Consider the following 9378-nt stretch of genomic DNA (forward strand, 5'->3'; position numbering starts at 1 on the left):
ATCCATCGAACTTTCAGGGTACCAAACCAATATTGTATTTTTGAAGATTCAGCTTTGGAGTTCTTGCTCCATTGTGACTTATTACCTTGCATCTCATAATAAAAGTTACATTATCTGAAAAATACACAGCCCCCCTCGGGATTCAACAGCATCCAAACCACCAAGCATCCCTCATTTGTGTCACCTAAGCAGCGTGGAAAGGACAGAGGGGCTTCATCCCAAACGGCACCCCATTCCCATTATAGTGCATAACTTTAGGGGCTTTGGTCAATAGTGGTGCACTATGGAATAGGGTGCTATTTGGGACATGCACAGGGGCACGTGGGAAAGTGCCTTTTATCCACTGATCCGCATGCTCAGTATAAAAAGTAGAGAAGGTGACGCCACACCGACGTTAAGACATTAATGTTCCCGACCACAGGTGTTCACTGCAGAGGGAGTCATGCCAATTAGGCTTCTCTCTCCCCTTCTCCTGGTGGGTTCCCCTAGCAATTATGCAGGATTACACCTGATGGGTTCCCCTGGCAATTAGGCAGGATTACACCTGATGTGCCCCTTTGAATGAGTTATATAACTGTCTGCGCTCCTTCCGAGCTGGATTACTTATGGGGAGCTGAAATGGCCATTTTCTGGTGGTGTGGGAATAGAGTGGGGTGACACAAACACACACACACACACACTGGCCCAACAGAAAAATGTAATCTATTCCATTGCATAGTATTCTATTACATTCCATTCTCTGAAAGGGAAAGATGGAACAGTTCAAATCTCTCACACATTCCTGTCGTGTCTTTGGCTATGCCGGATTAAGTGATATGACATGCTATTCTATAAAATAATTTCTCTGTAATTAATATTACCTGATTGAGCTAATCATGTAAATGTAATTAACTCGAGAGTCGGGGCACCACAAAATAATAGTTATAGAGCTGTTATCTTCCGAGTAAACTCTTAAAGACCTAGTAATATTTTACATCAATAGCAGTCAATATTAATCGTCATCTTAATTCAGTCTCATCTGAAAGTTGTAAATTCTTGGTTATCTGCACGAACCCTGGCTAACAAGTTGAATCAGCAATACAAAATTGGGTTTAATTATTTATTTACTAAATACCTAACTAATCACACAGAATTACACATACACATAATTAATCATAACTTGATTACAAATTCCGTTATAAAGGAAAACGTCCCTAGCGGGCGGAACAGATATGACAGCTGGTTACACAAAAGAAAAGGGGCTGGGTTTGAGTGAAAGAGCGGGAAGACTGAGGGACACAGGGAGAAGCTGTGCTATCGTAAATACAGTATCTTATGCATTCTAAATTACCGCCCATTTGGAAAAGGAAAATGCAATAAATATTTACTCTGAGCTGTGATTCGGTAGGTTGGTGGTAGATGGAAGGCCGTGTTGCCCAACCGAGTCCTTTGTCCTTTGAAGAATGTCCTTTGAAGAATGCTGGTAAATTGAATACGTTGTAGTAACGTCGTTGTGTGGTAGACGGAATACTCTGTCTGTTCCTTCCTAACCTGTGTTTGTAGCTGCTGTTGCTAACTCCACGGCTAGGAGGTATCACTTCTGTAGTGAATAAGAGTTCAAAGTTCATACCATTCGCAACCAAAGCTCACGCTGATGTTGGCTTCGTTCTGTAGTTATTATCTGAACCATTCTGACATCGGACCGTCGTCCTCACATCCTCGGAACAGGAGGTTATATTGTCGTCAATGCTTTATATAGGAAGGGAGAGGAGGGCGTTGTCACATTCTGACCTTTATTTCATTTGTTTTGTCATTATTTGTCTATGTTTGTTTTTCTATGATTTGGGCATTTCTATGTTTTCGGCCTAGTATGGTTTTCAATCAGAGGCAGGTGTCATTAGTTGTCTCTGATTGAGAATCATACTTAGGTAGCCTGGGTTTCACTGTGTGTTTGTGGCTGTTTGTGTCCGTGTCTGTGTTTTTCACCACACGGTACTGTTTTGGTTTTCGTTCGTTCCACGTTTATTGTTTTTCTATTCAGTTGTGTTCATGTTGAGTATTTCTTATTAAAAGAACCATGGACACTTACCACGCCGCATATTGGTCCTCCGATCCTTCTCGCCTCTCCTCTTCAGACGAAGAGGAGGAAAACCTTTACAGGCGTGTTTGAAAAGTTTTATAGCCCATGTCCCTTCACAGGGGCGGGCCACTTATTGAGCAGAGCCCTAACCTTATAAAAAAACAATTCTCACATTTTAGAAGCTAAAATCACATTTCATCCCATCACAAATAATTTCATATTCAAACATTTAAATTGAACAACAATTCCATGTGAATCCGATAACTCTGATGTGTAGACTTTCCACTGTAGAGTTTGTCATCTTATCATTGATGAGAATGTCTCAGATGACAACCGAACTGACATCATATTCATTAAGTACCACCGCATATGTTTAATTGGTCGGATTCCCAGAATATAGTTCATTTCCCCCCACCTTCTGATGTTCCCAGAATCTCTATGTTAACCAAAGGGGTTTGTAAATGTAACGTCAGTAGGGTGGAAAAAGGGGGGAAGTGGTATTTATGATTGTCATAAACCTACCCCCAGGCCAACGTCATGACATTCCCATACTTTACACAAAAGCCCTAAAAAGGCAATTCATATAAAACTATTAGGATGCTCAATGCCTATCTATCCTCTCTTGCCCTCTTTTTCCAATGCATAATACAATGCATGGGGTGGCAGGGTAGCCTAGTGGTTAGAGTGTTGGACTAGTAACTGAAAGGTTGCAAGTTCATGTCCCCGAGCTGACAAGGTACAAATCTGTTGTTCTGCCCCTGAACAGGCAGTTAACCCACTGTTCCTACACCGTCATTGAAAATAATAATTTGTTCTTAACTGACTTGCCTAGTTAAATAAAGGTAAAAAAAAAATGTAATCTTAAGGCTCTGTTCATAATAGCTTCATCTATTCCTCAACTATACTTAATGTCTGTAGTTCTACAGATTGCGACAGCAGGGGAGATGGGTCTGGTTCCGAATTCTGTTTGACAGAGTGGTTTCACACAATGACCTTTCAATCAGTTCTTTCAGTCCACCTGGTATAAGTGGCGTGGTCTATCATGGCAGAACGATAGCTCGCCTTGGGAGAAAATGAAGTTGGAATTGAATGGCTGGTAAGAGGTTGTTAACATAGCCTTTGACCTGCCTCATGTGTAGGAGAGTTGTAGAGATTAGTCTCTCACCAATGGGATGTTAATACATGTATGTCGATTGGGATGTTTGCTAAATGGCATACAGTGAGTGTACAAAACATTAGGAACACCCGCTATTTCCATGACAGACTGACCAGGTGAATCCTATGATCCCTTATTGATGCCACCTGTTAAACTCACTTCAATCAGTGTAGATGAAGGGGAGAAGATGGTTTAAATAAGGATTTTTAAGCTTTGAGACAATTGAGACATGGATTGTGTATGTGTGCTATTCATAGGGTGAATGGGCAAGACAACAGATTTAAGTGCCTTTGAACGGGGTATGGTAGTAGGTGCCAGGCACACCGGTTTGTGTTGGGAACTGCAACGCTGCTGGGTTTTTCATACTCAACAGTTTCCCTTGTGTATGTAATGGTCCACCACCCGAAGGACATCCGGCCAACTTGACACAACGGTGGGAAGCATCAACATGAGCCAGCATCCCTGTGGAATGCTTTCGATACCGTGTAGAGTCCATGCCCCGACGAATTGAGTCTGTTCTGAGGGCAAAGGGGGGTGCAATTAATGGTTTGGGATGAGTTGGACAGCAGAGTAAAGGAAAAGCAGCCAACAAGTGCTCAGCATACGTGGGAACTCCTTCAAGACTGTTGGAAAAGCATTCCTCATGAAGCTGGTTGAGAGAATGCCAAGAGTGTGCAAAGCTGTCATCAAGGCAAAGGGTGGCTACTTTGAAGAATCTGAAATATTTAAATATATTTTGATTTGATTAACACTTTTTTGGTTACTACATGACTCCATATGTGTTACAATGTATAAACTAGTAAAAAATTAAGAAAATCCCTTGAATGAGTAGGAATGTCCAAACTTTTGACTGGTACTGTATATATGCACTGAGTGTATGAATTATTAGCAACACCTTCCTAATATTGAGTTGCACCCCCTTTTGTTCTCAGAACAGACTAAATTTGTTGGGGCATGGACTTCACAAGTTGTCGAAAACGTTCCACAGGGATGTTGTCCCATGCTTATTTATTTTCATTCCAGACTCTGAAATTGCTCCTTCTGATATTTCTTAATTTCTTTGTTTGTACTCTTGTGTGTATTGTTTTGTATTGCTAGGTGTTATTACTGCACGTTGGAACTAGAAGCAGAAGAATTTCTCTGCACCTGTTATAACATCTGCAAATCTGTGTACACGACCAATAAACTCTGATTCGATTTTGTGTGTGTGTGTGTATCCAGACCAATTAGATTAATGGAAATCCCAGGTTACGCGGGCCGGCATGACGCACGTCTACAAAGAAAGCAGAGTGCTTTCCATGGGTCAACCACAGTTTCCGTGGGTCAACCACAATTCTTCACTTTCCATGGGGCAACCACGGAGCAGGCTCAGCTGAAATTGCCATAAATTGTCCACTTTCACGTACACAATGGGGATGAACCAGAAAGATCAGTTTTAGGCTAGACCTACTGGAATTCTTTACAGTTTTGTTGTTTTACTAAATGCTCAGTTCACTTGCCCCAGGCAATAGGGCAACCCATAAGGTTCCTGCTACAAGTCGGTTCTGGAGTTTTACCTAGTTACATCAGGAAGAAGAGATCTCTGTGGTGCCACCTCTGCTCCTAGTCTCTCCTGTCCTGTTTGAGTCTTTATGTGTGATTGACTGAACCAACAGGATTAGTGGGCTAATTACAGCTTTGGAGAAAGAGCGAGAGAGAGAGGGGTGGAGAGAGAGAGAAAGAGCGAGAGAGAGAGAGAGGGAGAGAGAGAGAGGGAGAGAGAGAGAGAGAGAGAGAGAGAGAGAGGGAGAGAGAGAGAGAGAGAGAGAGAGAGAGGGAGAGAGAGAGAGAGAGAGAGAGAGAGAGAGAGAGAGGGAGAGAGAGAGAGGGAGAGAGAGAGAGAGAGAGAGAGAGAGAGAGAGGTGGAGACTAAAAGAAAATGGAAAAGAAGGACAAAACAGGTCGAAGAGGGAGGGCAATGAGGAAGAAAATGAAGAAAGCATTAGAGGTACAACACACCCACTTTAGAATGTTATTAGTTGACACAGGGAAAGTATATGTTTTGGAAAAACTTTATTTTACGGTAGACATTAGCAAGTATTTACTCAAAATGACACTAAAACGGTAATTACATAGTAAAAAGCTATGAATTACAAGCACCAGTAGATTAAGATACGTCAATTGCTGACTTTGCATTTTGGAAACTGGCCTTTCTCTTCCATTCCTTCCTTTCCCCCACCCTCACAAACCTTCTCTTTCTCATCCATTCCTTCCTTTCCCCCACCCCCACTAACCTTCTCTTTCTCATCCATCCCTTCCTTTCCCCCACCCTCACAAACCTTCTCTTTCTCATCCATTCCTTCCTTTCCCCCACCCTCACAAACCTTCTCTTTCTCTTCCATTCCTTCCTTTCCCCCACCCTCACAAACCTTCTCTTTCTCTTCCATTCCTTCCTTTCCCCCACCCTCACAAACCTTCTCTTTCTCATCCATCCCTTCCTTTCCCCCACCCTCACAAACCTTCTCTTTCTCATCCATCCCTTCCTTTCCCCCACCCTCACAAACCTTCTCTTTCTCATCCATCCCTTCCTTTCCCCCACCCTCACAAACCTTCTCTTTCTCATCCATCCCTTCCTTTCCCCCACCCTCACAAACCTTCTCTTTCTCATCCATCCCTTCCTCTCCCCCACAAACCTTCTCTTTCTCATCCATCCCTTCCTTTCCCCCACCCTCACAAACCTTCTCTTTCTCATCCATCCCTTCCTTTCCCCCACCCTCACAAACCTTCTCTTTCTCATCCATCCCTTCCTTTCCCCCACCCTCACAAACCTTCTCTTTCTCATCCATCCCTTCCTTTCCCCACCCTCACAAACCTTCTCTTTCTCATCCATCCCTTCCTTTCCCCCACCCTCACAAACCTTCTCTTTCTCATCCATCCCTTCCTTTCCCCCACCCTCACAAACCTTCTCTTTCTCATCCATCCCTTCCTTTCCCCCACCCTCACAAACCTTCTCTTTCTCATCCATCCCTTCCTCTCCCCCACAAACCTTCTCTTTCTCATCCATCCCTTCCTTTCCCCCACCCTCACAAACCTTCTCTTTCTCATCCATCCCTTCCTTTCCCCCACCCTCACAAACCTTCTCTTTCTCATCCATCCCTTCCTTTCCCCCACCCTCACAAACCTTCTCTTTCTCATCCATCCCTTCCTTTCCCCCACCCTCACAAACCTTCTCTTTCTCATCCATCCCTTCCTTTCCCCCACCCTCACAAACCTTCTCTTTCTCATCCATCCCTTCCTTTCCCCCACCCTCACAAACCTTCTCTTTCTCATCCATCCCTTCCTTTCCCCCACCCTCACAAACCTTCTCTTTCTCATCCATCCCTTCCTCTCCCCCCACAAACCTTGCACCTAACAACTTATGAAAAATGTATGATGATGTGGCTCAGATCACAATCAATGTCTTACCTCTCTCTCTCTGTCTCTCTCTGTCTCTCTCTGTCTCTCTCTCTCTCTCTCTCTCTCTGTCTCTCTCTGTCTCTCTCTCTCTCTCTCTCTCTCTCTCTCTCTCTCTGTCTCTCTCTGTCTCTCTCTGTCTCTCTCTCTCTCTCTCTCTCTCTCTCTGTCTCTTTCTCTCTGGGAGACTCAGCACTTCGTACTGCAGTGGTTTAGGACCAGCAGAGGGAGTTCCTATTACATCATAAATGTTGCCAACTGAAATCTGATCTGAGAATAACATTAACCGGGAAGGAGGCACCAGGAAGAGGGGAAAGGAAATAAGGGAGGGATAGATCAAAGAAAGTTCCGCCTGTGAAAATGGTGGATTTGCTAAGGGCGTTGTCTGCTGTTGTGTGTGTGTGTCTTTGCACACCCTTGCGAGTGTTTGTGTGGTGTGTGTGTCAGGTCTTTCTTGCCTCTGTCATTGAAAAGTCCTGCTGTAGTGCCTGGTTTGCTTTGTTTACAGATTGTGAAATTTGGCTCACGCATGGTTGGGCTAGTTGAAAAGTTCAAAGGTTGCTGACTGCTCAGTATAACTTGGGAGACTGTAGTCCCAGCCAGGGAAGGAAATTTCACCTACACCACACGGTAAGACTGCTAGCCTTACACTTTTCTCTATACCATGTCGAGAGTTCTTACTTGTCTCTCATATGGATTCCTTTGTGTGTTAGTGACTGAGTGTGAGTGTGTGTATACTTGCACAGCTGGTGTCTGTGTGACTGCACACTTGTTTGTGGGAGGGGTGTGTTGTATACATACAATATGTGTGCCTTGAAGTGCAGAAACTGAGTGGCCGGAAAACACATACTAGTATATCAGCTGCTACATTTCCTGCTTGCCTGTTTGTCCGGAATTTAGATTTCCTTTGCTCTCTGGCACAGTGAAGACTAACAAAGTGGGTCTGTTCATATGACAGAGTGTTAAAGTTCAGAACACGTTATATGACAGAGTGTTAAAGTTCAGGACACGCTATATGACAGTGGGCTAAAGTTCAGGATGTAAACATTGTTGTCAGTGTATGGTGACACCATGGTGGATTTATACAATATGAGCTCTGAGAGCCACTTTATATATTTATGATAGAGCATTTGAGAAACACCATTCTCTATGAAAATAGCTTTATACTATTCACAGTTGGTTTCCATAGAATGTGCCATGCAAAAAAATACATTAGGAGAAGCCACTTATAGATTAGAGCACAGGTGGCCAACCATTCTGGAGAGCTTGGTTATGTAGGCTTTTGCTCTAGCCTTGATTCAGGTAATCAATGTCCTGGTGAGCAGCTGATGAGTAGAATAATTTATGATAGATTGGGATTAGATTGAGGGGAAGTGAGAATAACACGGAGAAAGACAAAGACGGACAGAGAAAGACAGAGAAAACAGTATGACAGAGATAGAGACAGAAACCTGAAGATGATTCCCCTGCTCTTACAATGACCCAGTGACACAAAAAACAGTGATATGATATCTGAGTCAAATTTTTCAACTGTGGATAAGTAACATACAATGAATAGAAGCTATGAGGTCAGGCCTTAGTTTCCTGCATTGAATAGTTTTACATTGGTTGTTACCTAAATGCAACTTTAATTGAATTCATTTTTTTTTAAACCTTTATTCAACTAGGCAAGTAAGTTAAGAACAAATTCTTATTTTCAATGACTCGCCTAGGAATAGTGGGTTAACTGCCTGTTCAGGTGTAGAACGACAGATTTGTACCAGATTTGTACCTCAAACTTGCAACCTTTTGGGTACTAGTCGAACATTCTAACCACTAGGCTACCCTGCCGCCCCAATTGGATTCATGTAAACATTACAGTTCTGAAAACAAAGTTTGTCCAAAAAAAGCTGTCTCCTGGCACAATTTATCACAGGTATGGGGTAAGTTGAGCCGTGTGTAACGATCTTGCCTAGTTAAATAAAGGTTTAAAAAATGTAATATTAAGGCTCTGTTCATAATAGCTTCATCTATTCCTCAACTATATTTAATGTCTGTAGTTCTACAGATTGCGACAGCAGGGGAGATGGGTCTGGTTCCGAATTCTGTTTGACAGAGTGGTTTCACACAATGACCTTTCAATCAGTTCTTTCAGTCCACCTGGTATAAGTGGCGTGGTCTATCATGGCAGAACGATAGCTCGCCTTGGGAGAAAATGAAGTTGGAATTGAATGGCTGGTAAGAGGTTGTTAACATAGCCTTTGACCTGCCTCATGTGTAGGAGAGTTGTAGAGATTAGTCTCTCACCAATGGGATGTTAATACATGTATGTCGATTTGGATGTTTGCTAAATGGCATACAGTGAGTGTACAAAACATTAGGAACACCCGCTATTTCCATGACAGACTGACCAGGTGAATCCTATGATCCCTTATTGATGCCACCTGTTAAACTCACTTCAATCAGTGTAGATGAAGGGGAGAAGATGGTTTAAATAAGGATTTTTAAGCTTTGAGACAATTGAGACATGGATTGTGTATGTGTGCTATTCATAGGGTGAATGGGCAAGACAACAGATTTAAGTGCCTTTGAACGGGGTATGGTAGTAGGTGCCAGGCACACCGGTTTGTGTTGGGAACTGCAACGCTCCTGGGTTTTTCATACTCAACAGTTTCCCTTGTGTATGTAATGGTCCACCACCCGAAGGACATCCGGCCAACTTGACACAACGGTGGGAAGCATCAACATGAGC

This window comes from Oncorhynchus nerka, linkage group LG11 (assembly GCF_034236695.1).
Source record: "Oncorhynchus nerka isolate Pitt River linkage group LG11, Oner_Uvic_2.0, whole genome shotgun sequence".
In the NCBI taxonomy this organism is placed as follows: Eukaryota; Metazoa; Chordata; class Actinopteri; order Salmoniformes; family Salmonidae; genus Oncorhynchus; species Oncorhynchus nerka.